The following is a 9253-nucleotide window of genomic DNA, read 5'->3' as shown; positions in this document are numbered from 1 at the left end:
TTTCTATGGCTGTATTGGCTAACTTGGTATTTCTTGACTTGATCATGTGTTTTGCAGTTCCTTTTCTAAACACTTTATAATGCCATTTGTTTTACTGGCCCATCGGTTTAAGGTTTTTTTTACCTCCTCTATCTGGATGCTTTGCTTCTTTGTCTTAATAATAAAGGGTAGCAAGAATACTTAGAAAAGAAAAGGTACTAAACATGTTTTATGGGAGGCATAGGTACAGTGGTTAGCAGTGACAGGCCCATAGTTCTAAGTTTTCACTTCTACTTCATATGGTTTGGCTTCTTAAGTTACTTCATCACACCTGAAGCCCTTCTTCATATCTGTAATAAGGATGAAAATGGTACCTAATCTGAGGGATGGTTATCATGAGGACTAATGAAAGTGCAGTGTGTGCAAGCTTTTACCAGTATTCTTAACTTTTTTGCACTAGGAAAAGCTCAATAAAAGCTAATAAACTTGGGCTATTATTATGTTTAAGTTGTGTTTCCTTATGTCAGGCGCTTAAGAGGACTTTGCTAGCGAACAACAGCAAACCATAGATGTGCTCTTACACTCAGCATGTGGAAGGCTTTGTGGTCAGGCTCCAGGTACATTTCTGTTGCCCATCCTGCTGTCAGTCATCTCCCTGATGCAGCCTTCCATGTAAGCAGGGTCAGGAGGTAGGCAAGTGTAAATCCATCAACACTTGTGAAAACTTCTCTGGCTCATGGCCTGGGATGGCATGCCAGCTTTATCATCTGTGAACATGGGGAATAGAACTGTATGCTCAGATACCTCTGAGGGGCATGTGATCACCGGGAGGTTTCAGATGGAAAGGGTTGCCAGAAACTGGGCACTGTTTCTGTGTACTTTGCCTCCCTCGATGCAGGCTTGTTTTGCTGTGCAGCAGTGGCTGTTTTGAAAGGCTTATCTGTTGTGCCAGCTTTGCGCTTTGGATCTTTCTACTCCAGGGGTTAGTAGCAGTGCAGCTACGTGAAAGATGCTTAGCTCCTTATTTCCTGGTTTGTTACTATACATAATGCTACCTTTTCCATTATTGAGATTAGATGAAATTTTCAAAAATGCCTAGCCCAGAGTAAGTACTAAACATATTTTTACTCCTCCAAAAATTGTTGTTTCTTCTGTTACAGTCAGGGAAAGCTAATTATAATTTGTAAATAAGTCTCTTTAATCTCTAGTGATTTGGTAAAGGTCTCCTCTAGACTGTGGTTCTAAACCTTTTGATTAAAATACTTTTCTTGAGCTGAGCATTGGGGTTACACACTTGTAAAACCCAACACTTGGGACATACAGGCAGGGGAATCAAGCAGAAGAATCAGGAGTTCAAGGCCAGTCTTAGCTACATAATGAGGTGAAAGCTAGCCTGGGCTATATGGGATCCTGTCTTAATCGTGGTAACAGTAATAGTTGTGTTACTAGTTTATGTCATTAATGTCAGCTTCTCTTTTTACCTTGATGCAGTGCAAGTTTTAATCCCCACAGCTGATAAATTTAATTTTAATCTAGTTTTCAAAAATATTATGAATAAATTATGGTACTGGTGGTAAAAATTCAAAGTGAAGTCCCTTGGGTCCCACTTGGTTCCCCAGAGGAGCATCCATTGGTACTTCCCAGTCTATCCTTGGAAGGCAGAGTCCGTGAAATTTTGGGGGACTTTATTTGAAGTGACCTCCCTGGTACAAAAGTACAAATGCGATATGGAAAGTTCTGTCAGGGCTGCCAGGTCCCTGCACAGCTCAGTACCTCCTTCCAGTTCCACAGGGTTTGGAATGTTTGGGAGTGCCCTTGAAGGGAGCTGCCTACACAGCTGGGCCATGTCACCCAGAGCCTAATGTACTTGACAGGTCCAGCTCTGCCCACACTGCTGTAGGCCATCTGACCAGCCTCAAGTTCTTGGAGGATAGTTAGGGGCTTAACCTGCTCTGAAAAGCCTCAGTCTTGAAGTTCTGTGTTCCAACAAGGATTTTAGTCATTGTTTAGCTGGTCTGAGGGTGTGGTTCAGTCAGCCTTTGGTCTGCTGTTATGTTTGGCCTCATGTCATTAACAGCATTGGGTGGGGAGACTGTAGAATGTGTTGCAGTGAACTTGGAATTGCAGGATTAGGTTCAACTGTAGCCTTGCTGTTTACCATCTGTGGCCTTGGCCAGGATCACTTTGGTTCTGTTTCTTTACTAGCAGAAGAGAATTGAGTGTGGGAGTGAAATAAAATAATGCATATGAAAGTTCTAGATGATGCAGAGTGCTTTATGGATTTGTAAGTCTTTCTAGGTTGTTATAGGACAGTGGCTTATTGTTATCTGACCTCTATAGACTGAACATTCATGAGTCAGAGAAGGAGGAAAAAGTCTAACTGATGATCTTAGATTTTATGTCGCCTGTTTGTGGAGATTTTTGTCCCATCTGGACTTGAATGTTGCTTGTATGCCTGGGAACCTGTGTTCAGGAGGGCGGGAACGGCAGTGTAGTTTCACTGTCCAGGTTTCCAAATATGCCACTTCTTGTTCAGGTCCTCGTCTGAGGAGGAGACACCCTGAGAACCTAGGTTGACCCCATTCTACTATTGCATGCTGACATCTGGGTGCTTACTTTTTCTCTGCCTCTCAATTTCTTGTCTTCAAAACGAGAGGATAGACCCTTTTGTGTGAGGAGGGTACGGCAACTCTTTCTGCGCCTGTGTTCTGCCTTGCTATCCATAGCCATCATTTTATAGGGCAATTTCTTCTTCCCTTTAAATAATTTAGGATAACTACTTTTAAAATGGTACAGCAAGTAAGCAATGAGGCTGAACATCAAGCTAAGATGTCATGTTAAGTTCAGAAACTTAAATAACCTAAATGTAAAGATGAATGCCTTTTAAGAGTGACATTTTGTTAAGAGAAAGTATCCAGGGGCCCTGTTGGCAGCTGTACCCATTGGCTTTGATTGACATTGCCTTCTTATAGTCCTGATCAGGGCTCTGGGTCTTGTCTATTGTTATGGGAGCTCTGAGGCCCTGGGGAGGGGGAAGAGAGGGGAGAGAGGGAAGTCATGGTTCCCTTAGGGCAAAGGAGGAGACTTTTGCCAGTTTTTGTGATGTTTTCATTACTGTTCTGGCTCTCAGATCTAGTCATCCTTTTTTTCCTTCTTGTTATTTTTTTGTTTTTGTTGTTTATCTGAATCATGTTAAATAGAGGGACACAGCCATCTTGAGCACACAGTTTAGTGTAGCTTTCCCAGGGTAAGAGAGATTTTCTTGGTGACAGAAGAAGGAAATATTTGTGTTTCTTCATTATTTTATCACTAAAGACAAGGGGATATTAGAGATGATCTCGACAGTCTGCTAAATGGAAGGCTCATGAACAGCCCGTGTAATGAGAGAGATAGCCAATGCCCAATGGAACTCACATTCCTCTGGAATTCATGAGTTCCTTTACAGGACTCATCAATGGACTAAACTTTAGCAACCCATAGAAACTGTTCTAAATTTACCTAAGCATTCCAGAAACCATGGCTTCAGAACATGGTAGTTTATAATAAAAGAGATACAGAATTGTGTGTGATTAGCCAGCGTGGTCGAAGTGTACTACCGGCTGTTATAAGAACTGTCTTGATTGTAGATGCCTCCAGTTGCAGTGCGTGTTTGTGTGTGTGTGTGTGTGTGTGTGTGTGTGTGTCTGTGTGTGTGTCTGTGTGTCTGTGTGTCTGTGTGTGTGTGTATACGTAGATTCTGTTATCCAAGGTTGAATTCTTCTTATTAACAACATTTATCTTGCATACATTTTTTAACCAGTAGCTCAATACTCATTTAAGTGCTGCTTTCTGGATGGAGTTGGAGAAAGGAGTAGGTGGTTTAAATTATCTTTTTTACATTTGCTTATGTATATGTGTGTGAGTATCTGTGGGCATACATATATCATAGGGTATATGTGGAGGTCAGAGGACAACTTGAGGGAGTTGGTTCTTTCCTTCTACCATGTGGAGATCAAACTCAGGTCATCAGGCTTGGTAGTAAGTACCTTTACCCTCTGAGCATTTTCAATGGTCCAGGAGATGTAGATTTCAAAGGTAATGAGTTACCTAAGGAAAGAGTTGGTGCAAGTTTGGATTGGCTGTGCATTTTCTGACATTTTGACCTTGGGAAGCTGGTATGTTCCACGCCATGACTTTGAATTGACATTAACTGATTTTACTGTGGAAATTGTACAGCCGAGCATTTTCTAAGGCTTATAAGTGAAGGAACCACAAAGTGTCCACCTGAAGCATAGCCAAAGAATGCCAGTCTGCACCTTTTTATATAGCAGTAAATTGCCTGGGCCTTAGTCATTACCTGCCCTGTGGGGTCCTGTGCTGATGTGCTCTGCCAGAACTCAGGATGACATTATGGGTCCCCTCAGGTAGTAAGTAACAAGGGTTTTATAGCCCAGTCTTATTAAAGTATCTACTTTTTTTGTAAAAAAAAAATATATATATAGTAAAGGTATTGAATTGGAAAACACAGATTGAACAAATAGAAGCACTTCTGACTGTAAACACAAAAGGCTACTTCGTTCATTCTCCTAACATGAGACAGGATGGCACAACTGCGTTTAATTCTCAGTCTTAGGAGTCAGGACTGCTGCGTGCTACCTGCCTCTCACTTCCCTGCCTGCCTTGGCTGCATCACAGCGGGAGGGAGTTGGCCATGCTGAGTCAGCACATTCTGCCTGGGGGTCTCAGGGTCACCCATGTGGGCAACTCTGAAAAGACACTGAAGAGCTCCATCTGTAGAAAGGTTGTGGACCAAGGGTGGGCTTCCCTACCCGGGATGTGTTACCAGGATCACTCACCTTTGGTTAGTGTGGAAGTCATTTCTCTCTTTTGGTGAATTCAGTTTTATGAAGACATCTCAAGTCTGATGTCATTGTACATCACCTTGGTCACAGATTGAGTTGATGTGCCCCTCTGAATTGTGTGCCCTTTTGGTGCTCTAATGCTGTGCTTTTCCAGAAATGTGCTATTCTGGCTCTGCTTAGTAGCCCTCTGTGACTTGGTGGCAGGTACTCTGCACCCTGATTTCTGTCCTCTGTGTTTCTTGTCTGTATTCAGAATCATTTGGGTTGACCTGAGTTCTTTGCCCTGAATTTTTGTTTCTGTCTTCCTTCGTCATTTCTCTAGCCCATCCTATCCTGATGAACCGCAGTAATCACTGACAAGGACTTTGAGTTGCTTTGCTCTGTGTCCTCAATATATCTAAGCCAGTGTGACTCTGAAAAACCCAAGGATCATCTCCACTGGAGTGGACACTGGAGTAGCCTTGTGTAGACACTGGAGTAGCCTTGTGTCTGTCCGTTGTGATAAAAGTGGTCATAGGAACAGCATTGTGCTAGGTGTTCGAAGACTTGAAGTCTGGTATATGAATATCTTTCTCCGTTTCCCTGTCTGTCTCTCTGTCTCTCTCTCTGAAACGTCCATATACTTATCCAGAGTGATTAAATAATTCATAGAATAGTCTAACTTCAAAACTCTATCCATTGACTCCATGAAATTATATTCTGGCTCCTTACGTTAACTCTCTGTGACAAATTAGGCTCTTTTAATAGATGGAGAAAATAGAAAAAACTGAAGAGGCTGTGGAATTGGAGCAGTACAATATACCTTAAAGTTAACAGTCCTCATAGATTAGCAGGTCATTAGGATGGAGAACACACACAGGGAAGAATATTTTCCATTTTTTTGGCAGTAACGTTTGGCTGTCTACACTGGTCAAGCTTTGCAGCCCTAATGGAAGGAGAACAAGGGGCAGTGCAGTCCTTCTCTGGCTGAAGGGATTGACTGATGACTGTTTCTTCTTCAGCCCTGCTCAGAGGGTCCTTGCTCTCACATAGAGGCAGAACTGTGAGCCACAACAGGTGCATGACCAGGATGTAGGCAGTAAAAGGCCATGCAGTTGTTTCTAGATTCTTAGCTATGCAAGGAATGGATATTGTAGATCCTAAGTTTATGAGTAAAGTTTTCTCCCCTTTGAACTGAAGAATGCAGCATAGAATTGGCATTTTGAAGCAAGAAATTTTCTATTACTTCACATTGGCTCTTAGGGTTTGCCATCCATTTCTATGGTCTCATCTTTAAAATGAAATGGTGAGGCTAGGCAACAGCAAGAGTGTTTTCCAGAATCGATCATGAGCCTGTCAGTTCTCTGTTCCTTTGGAAGACCATGAAAGAGTGGCAGAAAGGAAACGGAGTTGGGACCAGCTGGGTTTTGCTTATGTCACCAGTGGTGCCTATAACCTCTCTGAAGGCAGAAGCTTTTAAAAAATTTTTGCACAGCTTTAAGTCCAGGTTACCACAAAATGTTCTAGCATTGATTATTCCTTTTGGTCATGGCACTAATTTTGGCATTTATTTATTGAGATGTCAGCAGTTTGGAGTGCTCTGTTCAGACCAGAGTTTCCCAGAAAGGTTAGTGGTTCCCACTCTGACTTCCCTGTCTTGGCAGAAAAACTTTTGGACTATTTGTACCTTCACAAGGAAGATGGTTTCTTATAGGGTGCTGTAGAAAATTTTCTCTCAGTTTTCCCCTTCTCTTTGCTTTTTCTTCAACAAAAGCCTCAAGGACATTCGCTGCTCTGTGGCCTACATTAATGTGTCTCTTGGCCTTCAGGGTGAAGGGCTTGCTTATGTACTTGAACTCTGAAGGGACATTTAGCAGAGAGAATCAGTGTTTCACCAGGGAATTGTTCTTTTGCCTTCTTATAATGACAGACCCAACAAAAACACTTGCATTCCTGTTGACAGGGCTCAGCACATGCAGTGTTTATTGAGGATATTTTATAGACTTGTGGGAATCTGAAAATTCCTCCACCCCTTTTTGAAAACTTGTTTTGATTTTACAGGGTAACTTTGGAGTTGACTAATTGTCTCAAGTCTAAAATACATCCTCTTCCATCGGAGGATGCTACTCTCTCCAGTCCTGATTCATGCCAGTGAGTTAAGTTAATGTGATCAGTAGTGAAGATTAGTACAAACGCAGTAAGTCATCTATGCTGTTAGGCAACAGAACTTCAAAGAATTGTTTTTTCTTGTGGTTCTGTGGATTGAACGTGTGTTAGGCAAGTACTATTATCACGGATTTACGTTCCCAGTAGGATGCCACTTAGGTATGTTTTTTTCTCCAAAATAACCGTTTCATTGTATTGTCCTGTCAGATTTTTGTATTAGGCCAATGATTGATTCTTTTGAGTTTCTAGTTGATCAAGTCATGAGACTTGTGAATCTTTACCTGTGGAGAGCCTATACAAGTAACCCGGTGAACAGAGCGATGAAGTGGTGATTCCAGGGCCCCTTCAGTTTGGAGACCTTTGGATATCTCTGGATGTGATGACCAAGAAGAGTGCTACCACCATGCTTCTGTCACTAAATCTGAGAATACAAGCAGGACAGGTCAGCAGGATGGCACTGCTGTGAAGTCCCAGGGGACCCTCTCTACTCAGGAGACTATAGGAGATTTCTAGTTCATTGATGATCATATTGTTCCTACCCTTTTAAGACTTAGCATCTCTATAGATGCTGCAATCTTCTAGGAGCAATAGAACCTCAACTCAGAATGGTAATAACCAAGCAGGCTTTCTGTACTTGAAATATTCTAGTATACAAGGAATGTTTTTGCCTCTTGGTCTTTTCCCTTTAGAATATACTAACCATTAAAGGAAAACTTTATTTAATAAGATTTTTAAAATGAATGCCAGTTTGTGAACTCACGGCATGCTTTGGACCATCTATTGCTGTACATTCCTAGATCTGAATGCAAAGCCTTTCTCACTATGCCAGATAAACTAGTCATTGTAACCAGCTTTGTATGGAACAGTTGTTCCAGATCCCAACCCTGTAATAATGTCATTTTTTTTATACGCAAAGTAAATGCTGTGCTGACTAACTTATTCTAGAATTTGACTCCACTTTTTCATGGATTAGACTCTTTTGTAGTAAAACACTGTTGCTAATGGTCATCTTCCCTTTTAAGTACTGCATTTGTATTTCAGACTTTTCTGATAATCTTATCTTTCCCAGTAAAAGGAATCCATCCTATTTAAGGTTGAAATTGCAACAAATTCAGTATTTTCATTTGCTGCTTCAGAATATTTTCAGTGGAAGTGATTCAGTTTCAGTGTGGTTTAAGTTCAAGGGTACAGAAAATAAGATCTATAAATATGCTGTATAGAAGGATAATGTATAGCCACTATAAAGTATACTTTAAGTTGTTTATATATAAAGACTTGAACTGAAGAAACAAGTCTTTTTGAAGGGTGTTATGTCCCCTTAGGGGTCATTGAAACATTTCCACTTATGTACATGTGTGTGCAACATCTTCTTGTAACCCCAAATTAGTAATTAATGTGCATGATTTGGAGTAAGGAAGAGACCAACTTGTAGAAAATTTTACTCTCTTTAGAATTCTGAGACGGTCCCAAAGGAAGACTGGGACTATTTTCTTCCTTCATTTCTGTGGTCTCATCCTATTTGAAGAAGAATTAAGAGAACTTTTATGGGTTTCCCCATGAGAAGATAGAAGATTTATATAATTATGGATAATTTATATGTGTGTTAAAGGACATTAATAGTACTCTTTCCACGGTTGGCCTCTCATTACACCAACTTCTGGACAGCTTTCTTTTAGGGCCAAACTCTGTGCAGTGAACAGAATATCGTATAGGGTTTAGATCTTGAATTTTGAAAAATTGCCTTCATACCCAGAGATGGCCATTTCCTGACAGCACTGCCTTGGGTAAGGACCCCTCTAGTCCTCTGTAAAATAGCTGCAGTGGTACCTCCCTTTTAGAGTTTGTTAAGAGGATCCATTTAGATAACACAAAGTACTTAACACAGCACCTAGAGCTAGTATGTGCCTGCCCAGTAGATGTCAACCTCATCATTACTGGAGTACTTGTGCAGTTCACCATGCTTCTTATATTATATCTCATAACTGCAAAGCTCAGTCTAGCAACAAAACTACATACTCACTCATTTCCTCTCTTTTACATTTTATACTTTCTTTGGTGTTCTTGGGTGAAGGGTGCTAGGTGAGGATTGGAAGTGTATCTTAAAACTTACTAGAAGAGGAGAAAGCACTATAGAACACAGAATTTTCTGGGATGTATTTCCAAGGGGGACAGATTTTCTTAACAGCCCTTATATTACTTTATTATATGGAAGTGGGAACAGGGGAGAAGGTGGAGAAACTCAAATAATGCTGGTCCTCTGGCTCAGTTTTTTTAGGTGTGGTGCTTTA

General features: G+C 41.1%; 1 protein-coding gene across 1 annotated transcript in view; it reads left to right on the top strand.

Annotated features, from left to right (window-relative positions):
* The window catches only part of LOC103728867 (PH and SEC7 domain-containing protein 3), a 65335-nt gene that overhangs the window by 1017 nt on the left and 55065 nt on the right, over nt 1-9253 (top strand). The window lies entirely within an intron of this gene.

This window comes from Nannospalax galili, unplaced genomic scaffold, assembly GCF_000622305.1.
Source record: "Nannospalax galili isolate Female #2095 unplaced genomic scaffold, S.galili_v1.0 scaffold6172, whole genome shotgun sequence".
Lineage (NCBI taxonomy): Eukaryota > Metazoa > Chordata > Mammalia > Rodentia > Spalacidae > Nannospalax > Nannospalax galili.
The sequence above is the reverse complement of the archived record's forward strand: the minus strand, read 5'-3'. Positions and strand labels throughout refer to the sequence as shown.